General features: G+C 40.9%; 1 long non-coding RNA gene across 1 annotated transcript in view; it reads left to right on the forward strand.

Moving 5' to 3' along the window:
* Positions 1-27,056, forward strand: part of LOC131691012 (uncharacterized) — a 73,260-nt gene that overhangs the window by 5,480 nt on the left and 40,724 nt on the right. The window contains exon 2 of the long non-coding RNA XR_009305672.1: positions 25,858-26,417. This is a non-coding gene — a long non-coding RNA (uncharacterized LOC131691012). The remainder of the gene's footprint in view (positions 1-25,857; positions 26,418-27,056) is intronic.

Below are 27,056 nucleotides of genomic sequence, written 5' to 3' on the forward strand. Positions count from 1 at the left end.
AATCTCCAGGGCATCAATCGGTTTTTGCCTAATAACTTTTTCTACAAGCATCAGATCGTTTCGCGGTCTTCTAGACTTTGTTTCCTTGATCAATTTCCTATAAAAATCAGACATCTAATAATTTTTAGGAGGTAAGGGGCGACCCTTGGAAGAATTATTTAGCAAAAGATGATTTGCTCATTCGAAATGCCATGTAAATTTTGAACCGTGGGCGCAAAAATATAGTTTGACCGATGGAGCTAAAAGTTTGCAAAATTGTTTTGGAAGCTAAATGGGACCCAAAAAGCTACTCGGAGCAAAATTTTATTTTTTCATATAACCATGTCCCACTCTAAATTCAAGTTTATGTTTTAGTTTGGCCGCACAGCTGATTCTTTCCTGTGTGCTGGAAACAAAAAGATTGTTTTGATTGCGGTAGTGTATGATGCGATGTGTTGAAGCTACCATCAGTGCAAGGACTATCCCAATGGCTGCAGTTGCTTTCGACAGTAAGGCAAAAACTATGCCCGTGAACAACTTTCATTTTTAGCTCTTTGAAGGTCCAAAATAGGTTGGATCCATAAGCAAAAGTTCTTATGCGCACTCCACAGGGACAGTCATATGGGACTAAGGATCTCCTTCCAGCAATAAAATGGAGTCATTTTGAATGGCGCTATTTGTAATACTCGTTAAGGAGCTGCCTGATGGTTTGTAAAAGAAGAATGGGTCAGGCAAACTATGCCATGACAGATACGAGCAATAATATCAACAACATAACCCAAAGGAATTATGTGGTCACTGTAGCCATTTCTATCTTTTGACTAGGGAGAGGCGATCCACGTACCCTAATCCAAGACACAGTTAGAATGATGTTTTGATGCACCCTCTCATTCACAGCATATTTGATATGAAATGTATTGTAAATTGTGTATTTTTATTGAAAATGTAATATAGTGGTTTGAATGAAGATACGCATAATAAAATATATGCACTACAGAGCCTAATTTAAGGAATATAGAATACCAAAAAAAAATTGCTGAAAGCATTGAGCGTATTGGTTCAGTAAATAATAATCATTTTACCAATATTGTCAATATAATAAATCTGGTCCTTACAACAAAATTATACATAGAGTCTTGGGAGGAGATCCTTGAAATAAACAAAAAAAACTGTGATTGTAGATTAGCTCATTCGCTAACGCTTCTATAACTGAAAAAATGTGACACGGCACATTTATATAAAAACACATACGATGATATCGTTGCAACCAATCTTTTGAAATGCTGTAGTCATTAAAACTAATAATTATTCAATTTAACAAATTGTCGAAAACACATGTGCATAACAAAAAAAAATATTCATAGTAGACGAGCTTTCGTCTGTGACAGATCGCTTTTATTCACGTTCGGTTTCCCCCCGTACATTCTAACCGAAACACGAGCGTTTTCACACACGGTAATATTACTTAAATAAAACCGACTCCTCGGCTCAAGATATATGCAGGCTGGCCGACCGGGCCATATTTGATTTTTCTCCGGGCCAAAGACAAAAAGTTTGTAAATTTCTGACGAAAATATCAAAAATTCGCCCTTATAAGCTTCTGGTGGTGGTCAATAGTTTGAAGCAGGTAAATTATACCGCCAGCTACAGCGCCCTTTACGAAATAGTACAGAATATATGTACCAGCTAATCGGGTTGAAATCTATGGGGGCGTCTCCGATTAAAGTTTGCATTACGCGGATTTGCTGACACATGTAGTTGGCTGTTTTAAAGACCCCAAGCTTGCGCCAGTGAAGACTGCAAACGTCCAGCATCAGTCGCAGTTGATGGGAATAGGACTGACACTCGAGTAACATTCATTGGGTCTGTTCTACACAACTATCTCCTCTTTCACAAGGTTCGTCTACCTGTTCGCCTTTTCGTGGCGCGAGTCTTGAACTAATAATAAAAATCTTAAAAACAACTGGGACACACAGCCTTCCATTGTAGAATAAGGAAAAAACATTTCAAATGGAATTATCATTGTCGGAAAAAATTCTCGGAAAATTAAATATATATTTTCCTACGGTACATACATCGCGCATCGGGTGTTCGTTCTGTGGTGTGTGGCTTCTTGGGTAACTCGACAAAGATTTTTTAGCGACTTGCAAGAATACCTGCCGTTTATGAAATCTTATGTTCAACTTTTTCATATTTCATTTTTACATTTCTCTGAGAATATGTATGAACATGTCTTTGAAAATGTATTCTTTGTGTTCGCATTAGATTTTTTTCGGGAAAATCTTGGGTTGCATATAATGAGCACTATGAACAGCAAATGAAAACCATGGGAAGGGCATACCAATGTATGTATTAAGTCAGCGCACTGCATTGGTTAAAAATCAGCACTAGCATTTAATAAAAACCGTGTTTCAGCATTTACAATGCAATCAAGCTTTCCATTAGCATTGTGAATGCTTAACAGCACAAGAAAAACGTAACAAAATTGGCAGGTCTATACACGTATATAAAGCTGATATAACGCATACAAGCCTCATGGCACTAAAGTATTATATATACCTTTACTGCTATTATAGAGCAACTTTAGTGCTGTTATAGAGCACTTGCCGTGAATGACGATGAAAAAATTTTGGCGTATGCACTGTAATAGCACAATGTTTCACACTTTCTAGTTTTATATCAGCATTAATTCAGCATACATGGCTCAACGGCTCTTGAAGACCACCCTATGTGCATTACGTTATAATGCTTATTGGATACTTGGGGTGTACCATCCTTCTCAATAGCTATACTCAAAATGGCAGTCCCATCCCAAGGCTCAGTATTATAGCGCTGGAAAAATGACATGCCGAATTTTCATGCGGCAATCCTGTATAATGAAAATGAGGATATTGGGGGAAAATTCCCGTACTTCGGACCAAAGGGATGACATTAACCCTTTTAGCCAAGTCACTCTTAATGATTTACCAAACCCCCATAAATTTAAAACAGTCGGTACGGTTGTCCACGTTTCTTCCTTATTCAAATTTCGAAATGATTCGTTTATTGAATTTTTCATTAAATGAATAATTTGGTTGCAGTATAATTTTGAATCATCTTCATTATGTACGCTGCACAGTTGTCCTGGCCGCTTTAATGATTGTGTCACATATATATGGCACGAATATTAATATTGAAAAAAAATGTAGGCGAAAGTTCACAATTTTCCAGGATACCTACATGTATTTGCTGTATATACCACAATTATTGGAAATTTTTATATTTCTGTCCCAAAACTGCAGGGTATTTTAAACAAATGAGCATAATATAATCTTTACAGAACAATTAAAAGATTGAAAGTCGGTGACAGTGTTATATTTTATCAGACCGGAAAACTTAAAAAAAAACCTTCAATTCTTTTATTTTGTAGCACCGTATGATTCGTTTGTATATAATGCTGCACACCTAGAAAAATTAGTGTAAATTTACGTCTCCTGGCCCTGACATACACGAGCATCAAAAATGAGTGAATTTTAAGTTTGATTTTAATTTTACATGTCGTTGTATTTCGTAAATCACGTAATTTTACTCCACATCTAGCGTTTGTTCTGAATAAGTAATTTTATGTCATTACGCATGTAATGTATATGTTTCATGTGAAATTAAACGGAGCACGGTTATATTTCGTCATTTCGTGAATTACGGTTTGTTAAATTCTATCATGCTTGCATTTACGCCAACGATAAAATTCATATTTTTTGGTGTGTATGAAACATTCGGTATCTTCCATTGGCATCCACAATGGAAAGTACAAGAAATTATTATACTTTATTTACACTTTTAATATAAAATTATGAAATCCCAAAAATTGTTTGCAGTCGAGTTGGGCAAGCAGAATGTAGAGAACCATGAATCTAATTTGAAATAAGTTTTTCTTCAGGCTTTTGGTTTTTTTGGTCTCAATCTCACAAAGAAAACACGTCAAAATTTCGCTGGTGTGCTATTTGAAAGGGCACAGTGTGTGCTATTTGAAAGGGCACAGTGTGTGCTATTTGAAAGGGCACACCCGTTTTTATCAGTCCCTTGGTGAATTTCAGGCTTGGGATATTATAAAAATTGACAAAATAAGAACAAATAAAAAAATAAAGATTTAAATTTCCTTAAATGAGTTGGCCATTGCGAAATTTAAAAGAAATGATATTCTTATTTTTGAATATTTGTCACCGATTATATGATAAGGAAAATAGGATCAAAAAAGATTTTATTCGAATATGGCTTGGTTCGAGATGATTAGACGGATTTTCGTGTGAGGCAGACAAAACCAGGTGCAAACAGAATCGGGAGCTGTTGAATCGGGTCTTCACTGTATAACCAACCACACATCCATCCATAAACGGAAAAAATCCGTTCATGAAAATAGATCACGATTTCATGAACTGAACGATTTACGAAAAACGCGACCAAATTTCCGAAATTATGAATAATAAACCTCACATTCATGAAACTATTAGTGTTTCCAAAAAACTAGTTCGCCCGGAATACATACTTGGCGTTACTTTCGAAGGTTTGGTTGGGTTACAGTCGTTGTTCTCTGAACATGCCTTGCTTTTTGTTATGATTCTTGTTCATAATTTGGGAATACACAACCGATAGCCCAACAATGTTCGTGATTTCTGGAGCTCATTCGTGACTTTCGTGACTTCTCATCACGTTACCGTTCTATTTTATTCACGAGTTTACAATCGGATTTTTCAGTCAGACTACCGGGATTTATGTTCATAACTTCAGGATGTTAGTCGCGATTTTCGTAAATTCTGTTCACGTAGAATTATTCTTATTCATGGTTCCAGTACCTTAGTCATAATTTTTTGTGTTTTAATCACGAGTAATGTTAATTATGTTCATTATTTCAGGGTCTTAGTTTCGATTTTCGTAATTTATGTTCACGTTATCGTGATATTTGATTCTAGAGCTTACTTTCGAATTTGACACGTGGAGTAATGTGACCCATGTTCATGATATCAGCTGTTTTATCATAGTATTCGTTATTCCTCTTCGCCTTATGCTACTTTTTGGTTACCATCTATTTTTTACTCAGAGTAACATGATAATATGAACTGGATTATAAAAGTGTGACTGATTCACTATATCTTGGTCTGTGAACGATATCACGAATACGATTTGTGATGCTCAGCGAAGCCCGGATATCACACTGAACCTTATCAGCTGAGTAACTATGTTCGAGGTCCTAATAGTTTTCTTATATCTACTTCTCGTACCTATTACTGGTCGCTAGCAGTTGGACATTACACGAAAAAGTGCATGGAACAAAATTGGTGCCGCGAATAATACTCCAAGTTCTGTAAAATAGCTCACGTGAAAATTTCGTTACCATGTTGCATGAAATGGAAAATTATTAGAAGAATCTTCTAAATATCACAAGCACGCAAAATAGATCGTAAATCATGTGCTAGGAATCAAGTTTACGAATACATGATTAATAATTCATGATTTTGTGAACTATTTGACGAGCACGAATGGTCAGTCGTAACTATTGTACTAGAAACCATGAACCAGTTCACGAATACATGAATAGTATTTTATGATTTTGTCACCTATTTTGTGGGCACGGATATCGCATCGTCACTAATGTATTAGGAATCATGAACTAGTTAAGGCCTCCTTCACGAGGATTCAATGGATCCATGAAAAAAAATATTGAGTTTCGTGAAATAGTTCACGAGAAAATGATTGTGGACTAAATCGATGAATAACACCATGAGACAATCTTTGGGTTTATGAATAATCTTCATAAAGTTGTGAACTAGTTAACGTACAGAAAATCTATTTGGTAATGACATGGCGGAAACCGTAACAGAAAAACAACAAAACAAAAACAAATATTTCCACTAACAAAAGCGTTATGTGGGGGTTACTGAAGAGAAATTGAACAGAATTATAAAACACCTAATTTTTGTTCATGGTCCTGTTCTTGTAACGTAAAAACGTGATTGTTCGAGAATTCATGGCACTTTATTCACGATTTTGGGAATAACTGTTTGGCCGTGCAGGTCAACTACAAAACCAGTGTTAGTTAATCTATGAGCAAGAATCGTTCGAGATGAATCAACTGCGACTTTTTCTATCACCTTCGAGTTTATTGATGGATTCTTAATGTCTCTTCCATCGAATCCGAAGGTCATAACGCGTTCGAACTCGTGGTTTAGTCTCTGTTCCAAATACGAAAAAAGCACGCACTCAAAAATTTTTTACTCTATTTTCAACGTAATCTTCTTCTCAAGTAGCATTTCCAATTTTATAGCATACTACAAGTTTTAATCAGGGTTTCAAGAGTGCCATAAAACTTCAATTGTTGCTAGGGTTGGCTTTCGATACATTTAACCCAGCTCTTTTCAGAACTTTTACCCAAAAAGTTTTTTGCTGCAATCCGTAAAAAACTGAGAAGCAACATGGTCCTACTGGAGCTGTAGAACTTTGTTTCTCGGAGGTGCTCCCTATCAGAATCACTCACTACAATTGCACACGAGACGGGAAATGTCACCCACTAAAACACTACATCTGTGGGCGTAGGAGAATGTGTGGGAATGAGTGTTTATTTGTTCGCATTTGAGAGCGCGTTGATAAGATCACTAAATCATCGGGGCGTTTTTGTGTTTTGTGTGCGAAATCTCGGGCGTAGTTGTGACGTGGATGACCGCGATTGCATGTTCGCCTTTGTGTAACATAGCCAGGGGCTCGAGCGTTTGTATGTTAATGTGTTGGCTTGAGTGGGCTTATGTCGCGTGTGCTAGCGTGTATGTAACCTCGCGTGTATAAATTTGAGTTCATTTGAGTTCGGTCAATCTAGAAACAAGTCGTTCAAGAAACCACGCGAGGGTAGCTGGAAAGGGATGCATATCAAGTTGGTCGGCTTCTCTGGATCTGCTCACGTTTCGACATGTTTCGATATTTTGCAACAGTTGCGAGTAGACCAGTTACACAGCAAAGGTCTGTCAGCGGGCTAGAAACGAGAGCTCAGGAGGAAAAACACGATGAATATAAGATTTTATGGCCACCGCAACATATTTATTTCATAGACTTGTTGACTTTTCTCGGTAAAAATGAAAACTCCAAATTTTCCCATTACTACATGTAACGTTTCGGCTTACAGCTCTTCAGCCATCGTCGGCCGCCTACAAACATTTATTTAGCATTACCAAGAGTTCGACCAAGAGTGATCGCCCGCCTAGCGGTGGAGAGTGAATGGAGATGCGTGATATAAGTTTATGTGAGTTAATTGTAAATTGTCTTTGATTTGTGAATGCTAGCTTTGTAATTTTTTGTGAACAAATTGATGTTAACGTTAATGCTAAATAAATGTTTGTAGGCGTCCAACGATGGCTGAAGAGCAGTAAGCCGAAACGTTACATGTAGTAATGGGAAAATTTCGAGTTTTCATTTTCACCGAGAAAAGTCAACAAGTCCATGAAATAGGAAAAAACACGAAGTTGGAGATAAGCGAGATGCCGTTGTCTGGATAAATTTAGTAACCGATTATCTCTCTGTCGGAGTGACTGGCAGCTAAATGGCTTGTGAAAATGGGCGTCGCTATCGGGAGAAATACCGCCACCAAGGAACTCTCAGCACCAGCTGGTAGCGAGTAGCGCCCGGAACGATAATAAATCTTGGGAAGGTGGTTGTAAAGAGATGTTAATCATTACCGGTCGAAACCTCCGGATAGCTTCGTGTCTTAACAGATAACGATATTTACCAGAACTAAGCTGGTCAAATGAACCGCGAAGGTTTCACAGCAGGCAAGAAAAAGCAGCAATGGAAAAACATGAACGATTAACACAAAATAAAAAGAGCAAGATCGCAGCCTCCAATGCAGTAACACGTAACGGTTGCCCCGCATGGCTGAGGATTTCGGGATACAACAGGTTTAGGTTTAGTCGGTAGGCTTAACTACTATAAACCAATCCGACGCTATCACGAGCCAGCAGGCAGCGGTGTCTGTTGAATATTCCTTCTCGATAACAGACATTTAATCAAACTGTTTATTTGAGTCGATTGATACATAAGACTCGGTTCTACAGGCCTCAAAAAATCTTCAAATCAAAAGTTTGAGGATTTCTATACCTTTCTTTTATAATATAAGTAAAAAATTAAAACCTTCCCCTTGAGAATTTTCTGAGCATGGACCTAAATTCGATTTTATAACCGTGTGGCATTCGCATATTTGCGTGTATTTTTGAATGATCACGTGGACCGTTATTCTGATACTTAATTTTCAGTGTGCGGTTCAGATACTAGAAGACGGCGAGTTTCCTCCATATCACTAGATTTTCCGGTCATGTCGCCACGGAATGTATTGTCTAGTGGATATGAACGGCATTTTTTTGTTAGTCCTACTGAAGCCATGGATATAGGCTGCTAGGACTGAAGGTAAGCACTTCTGGACGCAGCCGATTCATGATCGCGCCAATCGTGTAGATTAATGCTTGAGATCGCGTTTGTAAATTTGTAAGTGATAAATATTCTCTCCATCACCGGGATGTGAACGCGGGCATAGGTTTGCGTGAATTATCGCGGAGGGCTCAAACGTTTGTATATTAACGATATAATGAAAATAAAAAAATCAACAGCTTAATCTCCAAACCCAAGTACCATCCTGTCGGGTATACAGATCTGCTACAGATCTACCGATTATGTCCACGTCGTCAGCGAAGCACACGAACTGTCCGGAAAATCGTGCTCCGCATGTTGAACCCCGCTCTTCGCATTACACCTTCCAGCGCTATATTGAACAGCAGGCAGGACAATCTATCGCCTTGTCTTAGTCCCCTGCGTGTTTCAAACGGACCCGAGAGGCCGCCCGAAATTTTGACACAACATCCTACATCATCCATCCTAGCCTTAATCAGTCTTGTCAGCTTCCCAGGGAAGCCGTTCTCGTCCATCATTTTCCATAGCTCTACAAGGTCCACCGTGTCATATGCGGCTTTAAAGTCGATGAACAGGTGATGTGTCGGGACCTGGTATTCACGGCATTTTTGGAGGATTTGCCGTATAGTAAAGATTTGGTCGTTTGTTGATCTGCCGTTGATGAAACCGGCCTGATAACTCCCGACAAATTTATTTACCAGCGGTGATAGGCGCCGGACAGAATCTGGGATAGCACTTTGTAAGCGGCATTTGTCACTGTGATCGCTCTATAGTTTTCACAGTCCAATTTGTCGCCTTTCTTGTATATCGGGGTGATGACCCCTTCCTTCCACTCCTCCGGTAGCTGTTCCCTGTCCCAGATTCTTTCGATTGTTCGGTGCATACATTCCTTCGGACCCACCTTGAAGAGTTCCGCTCCTAGACCATCCTTACCAGCTGCCTTGTTGTTCTTGAGCTGTTGAATAGCCTCGTCACCTCATTCATAGTGAGCGCCGGTACATCCCCGTCGGCTGCGGCACTGACATAATCGTCCTCCCCGAACGCCCGATTGTCCGCCTGCGTACCATTCAGATGTTCATTGTAGTACTGCCTGCACCTTTCGACCACCTCACGTTCGTCCGTCAAGATGCCACCTTCCTTGTTTCTACACATTTATTCAGCTTCTTGGAGAACGCCCGCGTTTCCTGAGAGCGATACAGCAGCTCCATCTCCTCTCTCTCAGACTCTTCCTGGCGGCGCTTTTTGTCCTGAAAAAGAGTCTGCTGTTTTCACTTCCGTCGATATGACTCCACGTTCTAACGAGTGGCTTGAAGCAACATCGCTGCGCGTGCTGCATTCTTCTCGTCCAATATCTCTTGGCACTCGCCATCGAACCAATCGTTCTGTCGACTCCTCTGTACGTATCTCAGGACGCTCTCCGCAGTGCTGCTTATGGCTGCTTTAGTACAAGTCCAGTAGTCCAGCATCGATGAGCTCCTCCTCCGGTGGCAGCGCTGCTTCAATATGCTGCGCGTACGTTGTCGCGACGTTGGTTTCCCTCAGTCGGTCCAGGTTATACCGCGGCGGGCGCCGGTATCTTACACTGTTCACTACGGATAGTTTTGGACGCAATTTAACCATCACCAGATAGTGGTCCGAGTCGATGTTAGGTCATTACGTCGATAATGTTCGAGAAGTGCCGTCCATAAATCAGAACATGATCAATTTGCATCTCTGTTTATTGCGGTGATCTCCAGGTGTATCGGTGCAGGAGGCGGTGCTCCTTATGCCCATGTTCTTGGAGGTGGCGAAAGCGATTAGTCTTAGGCCGTTCCCGTTCGTCTGCTGGTGGGACCTGAACCTTCCAATTACCGGTCTGTATTCCACCTCCTGGCCAACCTGAGCATTAAGTTCGCCGATGACGATCTTGACATCATGTCTTGGGCAGCGATCGTATTCACGCTTCAGCTGCGCGTAGAATTCGTCCTTGTCGTCATCGCTACTTCCGAGGTGGGGACTATGCACGTTAATTATGCTGATGTTGAAGAACTGGCACACATTCTGTCACTGACCGGCCACCATCCGATCACACGCTTTTGCATCTCCCCCAGCACCATAAAAGCTGTTCCCAGCTCGTGTGTATTGCCGCAGCTCTGGTAGATGGTGTGGTTTCCGCGAAAGATCCGCACCGTAGACCCCTTCCAACACACCTCCTGCAGCGCCACAATGTCGAACTTGCGGTATTTCACTATATCGGCAAGTATGCGATAAAGTTAAGCGACTTGCAGTTCCATGTCTCAAGTTTCCAGTCTCTTGTCCGTTTCCGTTGCGTGCGTCTGTGCCAATTTTGTCCATCCGAAATTTCTTGTTGAACTTCCTGAGCATGCTATTTTTATGGGCGTTTAGCTAGGCCTGCGCCAACCTTGCAGTAACGATGAAGGATCACGCGAAGAGAGATTTGGGCTAAGCGCTTATTTAAAGGCGGCGCTGGCTCGCCTTGTCAGGGCTGCTTTAGGGCATGTGGTATTTAGGCCTAGAACGTGTAGGGCACACTACCTCGTCCTACCACACCCGCAATCAGCCCCCGCTACATGGTTCGGGTCGCGAATCACAACTAGTTGCTATCACGACTAAGCATTATCTACCACCTATGACCCCCGCCCGGTTGCTTGCAGCTCAGCTTCCCACATAGCGCTCCTCTACCACCACGGGGCCCGGGGATGGTATTTAGATTGTTTTATTACATTTGAATCACCATGAACATGGACGCATCGTGAGTCAAATGATTGCAACTTTTAAACTGGGCTACTTGTGGACTCCAATTAAAAAATGTTATAATAGTCAAGGATGCGAACAGATGCATTCTACACTGCTAACATCCCCTTGGGTCAGTCTGTGACCTTTGTTAGGGTCCCACTTTGCTTATCCAACGTTGTCCAACCAACGACTGGTCAAGATTAACAGCTCTTACAGTTTTTGACAGAATTGACAATTTTGACAGTATTATTGACAGAATTGACAGATTTGACAGAAAAATTTTCAACTCACTTTCACTTTTCGCAGTTTAATTCATTCTTCATCACAGAAGTTATTTTAGAAGTGATGTCCGTGTTAGAGACCTTAGTCAATCAAATTTCTTCCGTTAGCAGAATCATGCCGTAGAACGCGCCTATCTACACCGAAACGAGCGCAAATTTAGTCAATTTGAGTTCTTCGACCTTGGAACAACTTAACTGATCTGGCGATCCCCGAAACACATAGAACTTGTTGCAAAAACCCTTCAACCATTCGATACATTTGCATATACATACAGAGACACAGCATGACCCGCCAGGGACTCGTACGAAAACAAACGAAAGAGAGCACATTCTTTGACGGCGAATTTCGTTGAAGTCCAGTTCACAGCGGATTGGTGCAACAGGTTAATTAGATTTCATTATAATAATAACTAATGATGATAATAGAAGCCATGCGTTCTGAGACGTGTCAGTGTGTTAGTGAATCCTGCAGCGGTCGAGAAGTGCTAGACGGTAAAGGTGAACACAACTGTTACAAGTCGATTAGGAAGAACAACAGTTTATGCTGAGCCCCTGGCGGGTTGCAGCAAGGTCCACAAATAATATCTAATTGAGGCGAGCGACCTTCGTTGGGCGTTTTGTTCCACATTTTAATGACTTTCGATGCCGGGATGGATCGGATGTGCAACGAATTACCGGAGTAGACGAACCAGTCGAAAGATTAATAATAGTGTCAGTTTGATTCGAAACCTTTCGGGTTCTCATCCCACAAGGCATCCATAAAAACGGGAAAGTCAAAACACGATTTTTCTACACCACGATAAAAAGGCAGGAAAATTGATAATAAATTGCTCGTATAATTGCAACACGCCAAGCTAGCGTTTGTGTCTATGATCTGTGTTCGCGTTCGGTAAGGCGGGCAGCTGAACCGAAGCGAATGCGAAGGTTAATTGAAATAAATGAACCTTTGGGAGGAGCTGATCATCCAAGCAGAAACCCGTTGGTCCGTGGCGGACCAGCGAAAAAGACACTGCAGTTCGAGTTGATGCAAGAGTCTTTCCAGCAGCAGCAGCAGCTGAATCGACCCCGAGTGTCGTTGAAAAACTTGACCAAATTATCCAAATATCCTCGTCACCTAAATTCCTTCGCTGGTCACGCAAAAAATCGCTCCCGAGCGAAGAATTACACGAATTCCATTTGCAAATACTCGACAATTCCTTCTTTCCCAAGCTTATCTGCACACGAAGTCACGTCCACCGCAGCAGCACAGTAAAAAAAAATTGCCTTCCTATATACCGTCGATGCTCGCCCAGCATCGCAATCGTTTATCTCCGTTCCAGAAATACGCTTCCCCTGCCCTCCGGTTTCGTGGACCACGTTTCCCGAACCCATGCACATATTTTTTTGAAAAATGATAATCACCATTAAAATAAAACAAGCATGAAATCAGCAGAAATAAACTGGTTTCATCAATTCATTCCGCGCGAGCTCTCTTCCTGTCCCTCCTAGCACTATCCCACACACTTCAGCAGGCCTCGCTCTATCACTCACCCACCGATCGCAGCAGATCTCGCGGCAACCAACCAGCCTGCCAGCAAGCTAGCTAGCCAGCCAGCCAACGCTGGGTTCGAAAAGGTTATCTCAAAAAAATGGCACCACCGCGCAATGATGACGAAGCCTGCTGCTTTTCGACTGACTGGTGGTCGCACTCTAATCGGGGCTCGTCCTTGAACCGCTTCGAAAATACACAACGCAGCAATCCTTTCGATGTCAACTGCAGTAGCAGCAGCAGCAGAAACTCAGCCATTTTGTAAGGGGGTGATGGAAAAACAAAATAATGCTAGTTCCAGTTTTGGCACGTGGCAATAGGCAAATTTTTGGGCTACAGCCCGGCTGCTACTTTTGATGACGCAGCAACTCAAACCGGGTGGAACCGGTTTGACCGGATTTTTTTTTCGACCGTTCGTTTCGTTGAGCTGTTATTTGTCTTTGCCCTGATGCTGCACGTTGCTGGCTGGCTGCGCCGGAGGAGCCCCCGGTGTAGTGATTTTATTTTTTGTTTGTTAAATCACATACCTAGTCTTGACGCAGCAGCTGTTTGAAGTGCAATCTCCCAGGGCTTGATTTGGACGCATTACGGACATTACGTAATCGGGTGAGCGACTATTGTTCTGCTGCGCAGTGGGTTTCGAGGGCAAAATGGGAAAATGTGCTGGACGGTTCCGGGGAGGGAACCGCTGGGTGATGCATTTGTGCAGGTGGAAGGAATGACGTTTGACAGTTCGAATGAATGATAGTTTGACAGATTGCAGTTTAATAAACTGGCTCGAGAGAACATGGAATATTGCATGATGACGCAATCATTGGAAAAAATGACAAAAACGACTCGAATCGAACTGAGTTCCTCGCAGTGTGCTCGTGTAAAAAAAATCCAAGTCCGTGTAAACAAGCTCTCTGAATTGTCCACAAAAAGAAGTTGAACATTTTCATGCAATATTCAATCAAAACAAGTGGGCTTTCTGCTCGTTTAGACTCGCTAAATTTAAGTAGCCAGCTGATTGGAACTCTAACTAATATTGTTAAGGTGCATGTTTCGATCAATATTTAGTTAATTGTTAATATTTCTGCATATGAAGGATCCGCTTTTGATTCATCTACGCTCTTTTACTAGTGGGTACCAGAGTTCAATAGGTATATGATTGAAAAATACAAACAAAATATTTTAACAACTTTTTGGAGTTTGAACCGGTCTAATATTCATTGGAATGATCCACCACTTCAAGATCTATTTTAACGTGTCCTGTGCAAAATCGTTCGGAGCGGTGGGTCTATTATATATTTAAAAAATCAAAAATACAATAAAATAAAAATTATTTATTATCCATTTGATCTCGTGTGAGTGAAAACCTTTAAGCATTTGTCCTTCGCAATAGCTTTCTCGCGGATGGTACTGGCTGTTGATTCTGAGATACTTGGCGCAGCGTTTGTAGTTGTCACCATTGCCTGCATTAGAGCATTGCAAAAAATCACCCATTTTTGATTTCTTAAAGTCCCCCTCCCCTCTCATATTGTGACAAATGTCTAAGTAAGCTCAGATGGCAAATTCCACATAATTTGGACAATTTTAGGTCCCCGCCCACTTCGCTTGAAGTTTTTGACATTGGTAATATGGGAAAATATGGAGGAAAAATATATTAAATGCTATAACTTTTCAAGTAGCACTCGGAAAACTGCAATTCACATTTGGACGAATGCGTCATTTGGCCGAATGCGTCATTTGGCCGAATGCGTCATTTGGCCGTATGCGCCATTTGGAAGAATGCGTCATTGGGCCGAATGCGTTATTTAACCGAATGCATACTTTGGCCAAATGCATAATTTGACCAAAAGCGTCATTTGGCCGAATGCGTCATTTGGCCGAATGCGTCATTTGGCCGAATGCGTAATTTGGCCGAATGCGTCATTTGGCCGAATGCGTCATTTGGCCGAATGTGTCATTTGGCCGAATGCGTCATTTGACCGAATGCGTCATTTGGTCGAATGCGTCATTTGACCGAATGCGTTATTTAACCGAATGCGTACTTTGGCCAAATGCATAATTTGGCCAAATGTGCCATTTAGCCGAATGGGTGATTTGGTCGAATGAGTCATTTGGCCGAATGCGTCATTTGGAAGAATGCGTCATTGGGCCGAATGCGTCATTTGGCCGAATGCGTTATTTAACCGAATGCGTACTTTGGCCAAATGCATGATTTGGCCAAAAGCGTCATTTGGCCGAATGCGTCATTTGGCCGAATGCGTAATTTGGCCGAATGCGTCGTTTGGCCGAATGCGTCAACATTCGGCCGAATGTTTGACTGAATGGGTCATTTTTGCCGAATGGGTGATTTGGTCGAATGGGTGATTTGGACGTATGGGCCATTTAACCGAATGGGTTATGTGATCGAATGGGTCAATTGGCCAAATTAGCCATTCAGAAAAATGGGTCATTGGACTAGCTAAAATTCTGTTCAGTGTTCGCTGACTATATGCAATCGAGTAAAATGAACAGGCGTCTGGCGTAAAAGAGGCCTTGTGACTGGTGGCTCAAGACCAAGAAATCTGAAATACAATCAATTATGATTCGGAACATCCGGATTAGGCCAAATTCTGCAAGAATATTTGTTGTAAATTTTTTGATGGCTTGAATAATTGGACCTATCCATTTAGGCAGTCCTATTCAGCAGGACAATATTTTCAACTGCTCGACTGGACTGATCATTATCAAAACCATATAGTTAAAGCTCAATATCTCGAAAAACACATACGCATTTGTGATGCCTTCTTTGTTAAATATTCGGCTCATTGCCCTGAGCCCCATGTCCATGCTGCCCTAGTCACCTTCGGCTTTCTATCCTCACTATCGCTTCTTTAGACACTAGCAGTGAATGAGTCGGGCAAATGCAGCTCATGATTTAAAGAAGGAAAAATACACAATTGATTTTTGCAGATTTTCACTAAACATATCAATCATATGATAAACATTACAAAACGCAATGGCATAAAATGGGTTCTACTGATGCTGCTAATTTATACGGGCTGCTATATCGGAGACATTAAGTTAGGTATACTGAAGGCAAAATGTTACTTTTGTTATGGGAGTCAAACTAGTATAGAAGTTGTAAATCTCATAGCATTATGCCTAATAACCACTCATCCATATGACCTATTCGGTCTATAGGATTATTCGACCTTGTGGCGGTCGGCCTAATGGCCCGACACCATTCTGTACTACAGGCTAAGGAGGGAGGTGTTCGGTTCGTCCGCATTTGCATTCTAAAAGTGCCATTTAAAATAGCTTGAGTTTGAGGTTGTGCAACCTTCCCGAGGTTTTCATTGTCCCCATTGTCCATTAATGTTGAAGTCCGTGACAGAAAAGCATCTGTACTGAAACTACCTAGCTTATAGAAGCAAATTGCTGAAAATGTTATCCTACTTGCAGTTGTCTAAGCACATCAACACCCATGAACTGATGTATATTGCAGTACAGGCATTTAATGAGGCGGAAAACACAGTGAAATCTTGTTCAATCCATCTACTCTGGTACATTTGAAACTCAATCAAACCGGTAAGAGACGGTGCTACTGCAATAGTGACATCGAACAGAAAAGAATTCATACTTTTTCGCTGAGATGGCTTATTTATGCCGATCGCCGTGAGTCAGGGGAGATATCCTCCACGGCTGTTTGGTAACTTCTAGATCCAGGATGCTACCTAGCTGGTCATCAAGTTGAAAACAAGAATTTTTTCTGGTGGGGCGGCTTAATCTGATAATAACTGCTCGGTGTAGATGAAGTCTGTTGTTGTCGATTTGAATATACTTTTCTTTGTAAGTTCTATTTCAATACTTTTGTTTGTCGCTTAAGTAATGTTTCCTAGTTGATGATGTCTGATTTTCCGGGTTGATTTCTTTTTAAATTTCATTTCTATATTTTAAAGAACACTCTAATAAGCACTAATAGTATCTCGAAGAATAGTTTAATCTATTACTTCATTGTCAATATTGATGTCCCGCGAAAAAACCGTACATTTTGTTTCAGACAATTCATTTTCACTACCAAATACACGACCCCTAAGCACTTAAGTACCAGCATGATTTAGATTTTTTTAAATGAACGATATTTTTCCCACATTAATTCCGATGTCCGTGTTAGTAAACTTATGGATTAAAACTAGCTAGAAAGCTAGCTAATAGATCGAGATTATGAAATGAGGATTTTTTTATGATGGATCGGGTGTAGCTTGTGTATGTACTTCTGTTTGTTGTAGTTCAAATGTACATTTCTTTGCAACTCATTAAAGTAGTTGTTGTGTCCTCTTGCACAAATATTTTGTTACTAACTACTGCTTAAGGAGAGATTATCATAGTATTGATTATTGATCTGAAACCGACTTATACTGAAAAAGGCGTTGGCATGAAATACCCGAGCAGCACTGGTTGTTGACTATCAGTTTATGCAAACTAATTAGTTGCAAATAGGTGTGTGTCAACGAATAATAAGTTGACTTAGCAACCAAAAAGTGCACGTGTGAACACTTATGCTTATGCAACTAATCGCAATCGTTACTTGTTGCAAGTGCTATTTGAATTATAGTTCACAGTTAATTGAAAAACTTCAAAGTAAAATACGGTTATTTTTTGTTTGTTGTCACACTCGAGATTCTTTACGAATAAGTCTCACTCCGAAGTACCTCAATTTTAGTTTCATGTTTAATTAATTTAGCCAACTTACATACTATAATATGATAAAACAGGTTTCAGAAACCGAATCTACCCTTCCGATATTTAGTTTTATTTTCTAAATTCATGTAGCTGACTAGGGCTTTTCGTACGAGAATAGATTCTTTTACATTGGACGCCGGCTGGCTACTAGAACAGCACAGAACAAACTAAATTAACGCAATCAATTTTCCGACTGGCCGCATCGTTAATTAATCGTCTTCTAAGTCGGCGTTGATATGCATTCCTCCGAAAAGATGATTTCGTTAAAGCACCTGCTTTCGACTGATATCAAAAACTATTTTGATCAATATTTGCGGCTGAAAGCATGATGGGAACCAATCGCAAAGGAGCTTCGATAGGATGTTTGAAAATTGTTTTTTTCGTTGTTTATGTTAATTTCAAACCATCGGAAAGAAAAAAAATGATCACTGATGTTAATACCGAACGAAGCAAACTAGTTAAATCGCAGTCCACCAGCCGGTAACAGCTCCCAAATTTAGTCTTCTCCGAATGTTTTTGTATCCTTTGAGTAGATGCTCCGTGCCCTCCAAACAGGTCCATACGAATGATATTACAAACAATTATGGGAAGAAACTATATTTATAAATTTACAACATTTTAGTGTTCGGTTAGTACACCATATTGACGGCTCTGGTCGAGAAGGGCTGGAAAACTTCACTTTTCCTGCACTATTTTTAAAACATTTTCATAAAAATAAGTTTTTTTAGTTATTAATGCAAAGTTAAATACAAAATTCTTGAATATTTTTTCGACAAAATAGCGAAGAAATTGATTGATTCCATTAAGTACAGCAAAATATATAAACGGTCGAAAACTTACACTCCAGTTCCTATATTGGATGGATAGTCATTTGTCACGATGACGAAACGAATTGATGGGTTAAGCACCTTGATCTTAGTAAAACGCAGTCTTTTTTCGTCATTGTTCAATAGGTCTCACACTAAACAGCTAATGAGCATCCAAAAGCACATATTTTTAAATATTTTTGAAAAAGTAGGGATAAAATAATTGAATAGAAGAGAAATCTCCGTTCGTAACTAGCGCGACTTCGAAAGCTTCACAAGAAAAACTTTGAGATGATTTCTGAATTCAACCAACAACGCGGATCACACTATAAATGACTAGAGTTATTTTTGGGAACATTCACTTTTCTAACCCAAAATCATTTACGTATTATATTGGTGGCACTTGAAAGGGCCCTAGTGTTTCGTGGATATTGATGGTTCGATAGACAACAGAAGTTATTTCGAGCTGGTATACTTCGAAAATTTCAAAACCAGCTTATGTGTCCATTTCTCCCGGAAACAGCTACCAACCGGCGGTCTGTATCTCACGGTAATTCAGTTTACCGTACTCGCGACGTTACTTTTGAATCTTCACAGAACATACTGAAGGTGGAAATCACTTTGCTTTTTGATTCGTACTCGTTGCCTCTACTACAGATTTTTCTTGAGAAGTGCTAATTAACCCTTTCATGCCCAACTTTTTTCTAGTGCATGTAGGGTTTTGAAACTATTTTTCCTTGAAAACGGTGGGGTCAAGAAACATGAAAAGCCTATATTCATAAAGATAGGTGCTTCCATGGCAGTGCTAGAAGCTGGTCGATTTTTACCTTTCAATGCTCAATACAATTCTCCTAGAATAATTACAATAGTCTAATTACGTGGAAAACGTAGCCAACGACAGTCTAAATTAATAAGTTTTATCAGTTTTCAATAATATTACACCATAACAAAGATATATGAAAAAATCTTTTTCCGTCGTCAACGTAAACTGTCCCTGGCAGCACTGCTTCATCGTAAATCAATCAGACTAATTGCAATAACTTCAGTTCTAGAGCTGATCCTTGCAACTATTAATACTCAAATTAAAGGCAATAATCACATTAATGAGCCTTACTTGTTTTTGTGAGCAATTCTCGCCACAATCAAAAGTTATAGCTGTTTAAAAACGATGTTGTCCACAAACAACATGGGCATGAATGGGTTAATTATATTTTTCGCGCAGATTTTTGTGTAAAAAGAAAAAAATTGATACAGAATTTGGGTAAGCTAAAATGACGCAAGCTAATCACAAAAGTCTAACCGGCGCCAATTTAGTTTGTCGTCTGACTAGCTCCAAGTTGGTGCCAGTTACTGACGCGTAGCTTTAATGGCACCACATCATTGTAGAACTCTTTCCGTACTATATTAATCGACCAGACAACACCAAATACCCAGACTCAGGGTTGATACGATTGATGGTTCGAGGCACAGCAAAAGTTATTTCGAACTGGTATACTAGATAAATCCCAAAGAAACACATTTGGTCGTTCCTCCCAACAACGTCAAACGCAAGGTAGTAAGTTCATTGCCAGAATGTATCGTCCATGCGGTACATATTAAGTTTGGTGGAAAAGAATAGATTTGAACAGATTTTTGGTAAGCTTAGATTGTAAATTGGAGGCGGTAAGAAATTGTAATAAGTTCTTTAAGTACTATAATGGTGGCTCCAAAAATGCTACATATATCACCGTGAGAGGTTATCTCAAGCTAGTATATAGGTACCCGTTCTTACTGCCAACCGAAAAAAAAAACACGAAATGAAAAGTTTTTGAATCGTCACTGTTATGCTATCGTATGACAAGCACCACTTAGCATATTTCGAGAAAAACGATTTTTAAAGTATGAGATTGAATACCTTAAAGCCTGTAAATGGTAGCAACAATTCAGAAAGACAATTGATGCTTCTATCTGTATTAATTTATGCGAAAATCGGTTGGTAGATTCTTTTTTTGTAAAGCATCGTTCATAGTCATCCAATGGGGCGGTGCTAACAACACAAAGAAATGCTCGTTCACCGGTGGAATCGTTCGAGCCAATCACGGCGAATAGTAGTAGTCGTGCATTCTTCTTCGAAATTAGATACAAAATTGTTACTGCAGATCAGGTGACTTGTTGCGTTAGGTAATCCACTTCCAGTGAATTTCAAAATGGATCTCCTGTATTGAGACGTTAGAAGTATTCTGGTTCAAAAATAGATTAAAATACTGGACATTAATGAAGTTACTGCCACTACCCCAAATAGTCTTTTATTGCGTTTGCAGTGAGCACGATATCTCCTCAACCGATGCACCGATTGACGTTATTTTTTCTTGAGTTGTTTCTTATTGTAATATATGGACCAATAACGAGAGACGTTGCAGTTTAAGGTAAACTTCGGAAATGGAAGATGAATTTTGATGCCGTGACTACACTCAGCGTTACAATTGAAATCTAATAGCTTCCCTTTCACGTTTAGTACTATGCTCAATACTTGTAAAGAACCGACTAAGAAAATATCCAACCGAAGCTGAACATTAAGTTTAAATATTTACCCAGAATAATCCGTTATGTTACCGAGCTCCCCGCGAAACACTAAATATTGGGATTTGATCACCATAGTATAGAGCATCCCACAGATAATCAGCATTATTCCACATTACGTAGGATTGATTTTTCGAAAGAAAGTGATTCGATCTAATCTGCCACCAGTTTGATTTTGCTGTCTTTATTGAGAATGAGACTCACATTCATTCTAAAAAGTGATCTGTCATAAAGCAGACTAAGGCCGCTTAACAAAAAACACGCGCAATTATCATTGGGTGACAAAAATTTAAAACGGCTTCCTACCGCATCGTCTGACCACGCATCGACATGCTTCTCATTCGACTAGCGAGCGACGAATGAAACACACGGGCTTTACATAATTTCCCAATACCCGATTAGTTGTCTTAGGTGCTCTATATTGACGGCTCGGACTGAAATAGACTGGAAAATTTTCCGCGATGCTTTCGAAAACTTTTGTGAACGTTGGTTTTTGCGTTGTTTATGGAATTCATACATACACCAAAATGTATTGTAAAAATGGTTCACATTCTTTCCAAGTGGTTGAAGAAATTGAGAAAACTTTGGTTTTAAGCTCTAGGTCAAAAAATAGGGGTGCTAGATTTTCGGCCCTGGACAATCAGCGGTAGTGGGAAAATACCACACAGCCACCATCTTGTAAATAAATTGCTTGAAAACAAAATTGTGCTCCACAATTAACATTATGTATCCAACTTTATAGCAGCTCGCAAAGAAAATTTTCCAAAATGTGCGTGTATTTCCAAGTCTCACAGTAGTGTAACCACAGAACTAACAGACATAACACTATGAAGAAATTCCGCGAAAAAATTTCGGTCCGGTAATTTTCCCAGAACACTAGCACACAGGATCCTAAACCCTCATTTGTTGGTTGGTTACCCCTAAGACTTGGGAACAATTTTTCACTAGTGGTCTATCCCCCGCATATTTGCTTATATGTTAATGGCGCCAACATAGCATACACGACCACAGTCCCAACTACAAACACATTTAAAATGATCGTTAAAGCGAGCGAAGTATTATTTTCGAGTGTCTGTTAGTCTGTGGTGTAACTCCGTAAAACCTTTTTGTATATGATTGCTATAACTTAAGAAATTAATGCATTTTCGTTTCGGCTTCGTCTCATCAATATCTGGCACACTGACATGGCCACCAGATAGACGTCGAATCCAAAACGGAACACAACTAGTATTCACAAGCAAACAGCTAGTCACGGATGGTATCCCGCAAGCAGAGAAGATCTCATTCCTGACTAATAATTGTAGTAAAGAAAAAAAACTTCTGAAAAAGTTCAGATCGTTTCATAATTTAGTTGCGGTGATGTCGCGCTCATCCTGCTTTAAATTCCAGAGCCAAGGAAATGGTACGAAAAAAAACACTTCATTTTACCATACTCCAAGACACTTAGGATTTCATTCTTTCGAATAAATATTACTTCAGTTGTTGGTATTTTACCCCAATGTTTGTCTTTTGCCAAACACCCGTCACAACATGGATTTTTGACTTTTTTTCTTTGGAGATGCTATTTGTTTCTTCTTTTATCTCGATTATAGTTATTTTAACCTTAAGGTCATTTGCCTCCTTTTTTCTCATTAAAGAAGTCTCTAACACTATGTGCGGGGTTGGAAATTTATCCCGGATGAGCTGCATACAAGGCAATCAATTTACCAACCACGCTATATCCGCCTTTGCTCAAATTCAGTAGAACCACAGAAAATAATATTATTCCCAATCAACCCCTCGTTTAATTTCATATGGTCCCCACGGCTTAATGAATAGGTCGATTTAAAACGAATTATGTTGTAAAAACTACTGATCAATAAAATGTGTTGCTTTACAATCTGTATTTAAGTAACAAACTTGACTTTGACAGATTGAAATCGATTAATTTTTATTTTTTTACATTGTCTTAATCCTATGCAACAACGACTACATTCACTAGACTTAGACTAATCGACATTAACAGATTGACATTGACAGATTGACATTGACAGATTGAAATTGACAGATTGACATTGACAGATTGACACACTATTGCACACTTAATAACCCACTACAACGCACCATACCTTTTCAAAATTGAATAACAGCTAACGATCACCACAACGTTGTTGATGTCCCGGTTAGAGCAAAATTTTGCTCTAGTAGTAAACCTATCACAACAGAGCAACGAACCAGGGGCCAACACCCGTACCTACTGTTTCATTTTCCGTTTGATTAACCGATCTGCAATCCATCTTCACCCCAACGATGATGATGATGATGATGATGATGGCAAACCGCCGCGGCGGCGGTCCATCAGAGAGCATTCTTTGTATCGAAAAATTTCACCCCGATCAACGACCAACCTCGGCGCGAAGGAAGATGCACTCTAATCTTTAATTAATGGCGCTTCTCTCTCTCTGCCCTGGTTTGTTCGGTTGTATGGGTTGTCCACATTGCCCAACCTCGTACGCCGTTTCTGTAGCTGTTGTTTCGCGCCGAGCTCTTCGATTTTTTTATCTCCAAAACTGGTGGGAAAACTGTTGCATTTTTTTGTTCGACCACGGAGAGAAATCAAACCCGGCATCTGGCGGGATGGCGGTGACGCAACGAAGAGAGATAATAAAAATTAATTTAACGAAAAGAGGCAACGATCGCGACATGCTAGCATCGCGCTAAAGTATCAGATAACGCCGTTGTTTTCTGTACAGCCGAGTCAACAACAGCAACAACAACAAAAAACGATAATGCGTCCAACACAACCAACAAACAGCGGACGATGATCAAATGTGGTACAATTAAAGAAAGAAGCCGCGCGCGTTGTTTTGAAATTAATCCGTCAGTCGTGTATTCCAAGCAAAAACTACACCCGAGCAAAAAGCGCATCACTCGGTGCACTGAAAAAGAAAAACATTGCCGACATTCTCGCGCAGAGCCAACATCTGGGCAAAACTCCAAAAGATTTGACAGCGACAGATAGAGGGGGTTATTTTCCAACGATGCTATTTTCGCAATCGACCAGCTACAACGTTACAATTCGTTCAGTGTCTCTGATCCCGCGCACATTGTTTCAGCTTTTTGCCCCCACCAGCAGGCGACGGCGGCATTCGACGGCTGAATAGTCACACTCACTCTGTTGTCAGTTGCCATTTTGCAGCTCAAATGTTATCCATCACTCGTGAAGTCGCGACCTTCTAACCATTCCCGAAGAGGAACAACGGCAAAATAAACCAAACAAAATTCAGGCTAATTAATTAGCGAAATTCGGATACACTCACTCGTTCACACTTTGTGCCATGCATGGTTGCAGTCTTGCTGAAAACGGTGTGAGCATCTTAAAGCCTACATGTAAGCTGTCAGTTTGACAGTCACGCAAGCTAATTGTTTGACAGTCGGGTGCGACAACATCTTTCCTTGCACATCGAACCTGTCACTCACCGGGCACCGGAAAATTGCACTTTATTCCTGCACACCTCTTGACTTTTGACCGTGACCCCGAGAGCGCGGATTGTAGCCGCTATACAGCTCCAGGCTTCCAGGCAGGGCGGGAAACAATAAAAACAAGTATTGTGTCGTAGGAAAACAACAATTAGGCGGGGTGCCGGAGCAGGAAGCAGTGATTTCGTCGATCCTTGCCGAAAATCTCACAACACTAACACTAACAGGTTAGGCACACATTGGGTCGTGTGTACGTGTGGTCGAAGTTTCGAGGGGGCAATGAATGCTAATTAGTATCATTAGCATGATTTTTGCCACATCGCACAAAAGTGCGAATCCAAAAGTTTTGACAGTTCACTTTCACTGACGGGGGAGGGGAGGCGTTCTCTAGCTGTGAAGGGGTTGAAGAGTGGCGGGTTTAATGTCTGCTGCTTTGACCCGTTTTTAACGAATAATTAAACATAATACAAATAATAAAGTTCGCTCGAGATCATGGCCGAACAACTTGGTGGCTTGGGTCGGTGAGGGATGGAGGTGAACAGACCAGATACGAGCGAAACCGAGGGTAACATATACTGCCGAAAAGTTCTGACGGTAAGCAAAGCAGAAGGGGTGGATTGAAGAGGATTTTTCTTGCATACTTATCAGAAATTAACTTCCATTTTCCGTGCATGATTCTCTGGTTTTCCTTCTTTTTTTACCAGCACGGTAGAAGGGTGAGGGAGAAGCGCTTCTCGATATGTGGAAAAATCCCTCACACACGATTTGTGCCACGACGCGCAAATGCGGATGAAGTCATACAAGTTTCTTCCTTTGGTTCTGCCAAACGCCTACGGGCCTCGTGTGTATGCCGTACTGAACATGTGCTAGAATCGAACGCATACTTGATTCGACCCCTCCAACAAGTACGCGTTCTATTCTACACACGGCAACCCCACACCGCAACGCAGTAGGCGCAGGCGCACGGTCTGTACGTCGTAGCAGTCAGTCACGTACGGACGGTTTCGCTATACACGATACACTATCCGTATACGGCGTATACGGACGAAGCACCAACACATACCGTGCCGACCGATCCCGCAATCGCCTTCACCTTACGCGCTAGCAAGTGCTTGTCCGACATGTGCTGTCTTGCTTTGGCTCACGGTGCTGATGGGCACTCCCGCGGGCTCGTTTGTATTCGTGTCTCCACATAGGAGAATAAGAGAACGATCTCGTACGTCCCGCGCGACTTTCGCTCCCTCCCCCGACTATCGCCGTCGTTCGTATGCGAGTGTGCGCAAGTGTGAGTGTACGTGAGTTGGCGGCGGTGGCAGTCGTCGCAATCTACAACAGAATTCCAACTGAAATTTTCCTTTTCATTCGTTCGCAGACTTTCGCGCCGTGTAGACGGTTTTCCAGTGGAGCAAACCTGTGCCGATTCCGAACTCGTTAACCGAAGCCCCTCTCAGCAGAAGTGGAAACGAGCGCCTGGCTGTGTGGTGGAGCCTTTCGTGCAGTCAACATAGTTTTTGCTCCGACAGTTGCTCGGTGGAGCGCAGCAAGTGCGGACTGCGGTATTAGCAGTAACAACAACAACACCGTCATCATCATCATCATCATCATTCGGTATTGGCGTCATCGGTAGTAGAGAAGTAAAAAGTAGTGTTTGAACAACGAATTAGAGAAGAGTTTGTCGACGAACCGAAGAAAAAAAAAGTAATCACAAGACACGAGCAAGTGAAAACAACGCCAACCGCCTGTGGTGTAGTGGAACTTCGAAGTTTCCTCTGTAACTGACAATCAAAGTGATCCTTGCAAACAGTTTGAGAATAAAAACCAATCAGTGATACCAAGTGACCGTCCACCCTTTGGGATTATCCAATTGTTAAATCGTCCAAGTGTATCAAGATCCAGTAGATTCCAGTAAAATGCGAGCGAACCTGTCAAACGGTAAGAAACGGACCCCCATTAAAAGCAAAGATAAAACTGTCGAAACCTCTAAACCTAAAAACAAAACTTCGCTATCCCTCATCGCAGCAGGTGACGGTGCATTTCACTGCGTTTCGGAACTTTCAGCGAACCAGACAAATCAAAAAAAAATGACGAAACATGAAAACTAGACACTTTTGACGAAACAGGTTCACCTTTTCCACCTGTCAGTTCGTCGCTTGTCCGGCAACCTGAGGGCAGAAGAAAATTATAGACCAGCAGAAGGAAAAAAAAAGTGACAAAACATGGCGAAAGGTGCAGCACCTTGTGATCGTCACGAAAGAAGGAGGAAAACCCACATTGACACCTTTTTTCCATTTTCGGGCCCCGGTTCGGTTTCACTGTCAAAAAAAAAAGAATTAAAACCTACAAACTGTTGGTAGATGCTAGAAGTCAGCACAGTTTGCCTTGCTTTCTTCGCTCGGCAAATTCGGAGGGTTTTTGGTTTCCTTTTCGGACAGAGGGCTAAACCTCGGGTGTGAATGTGGAGGCGGGGGAGGGCGGCCGAAAGCTCGTGTGCGCGGTAAAGAGAAAGTAATTTGAGTGCGGTTTGCATGTTGAATTGTTGAACAGTGCGGCGCAGCTACCTGTAAAGGGAAA

This window comes from Topomyia yanbarensis, chromosome 3 (assembly GCF_030247195.1).
Source record: "Topomyia yanbarensis strain Yona2022 chromosome 3, ASM3024719v1, whole genome shotgun sequence".
NCBI classification, from domain to species: Eukaryota; Metazoa; Arthropoda; class Insecta; order Diptera; family Culicidae; genus Topomyia; species Topomyia yanbarensis.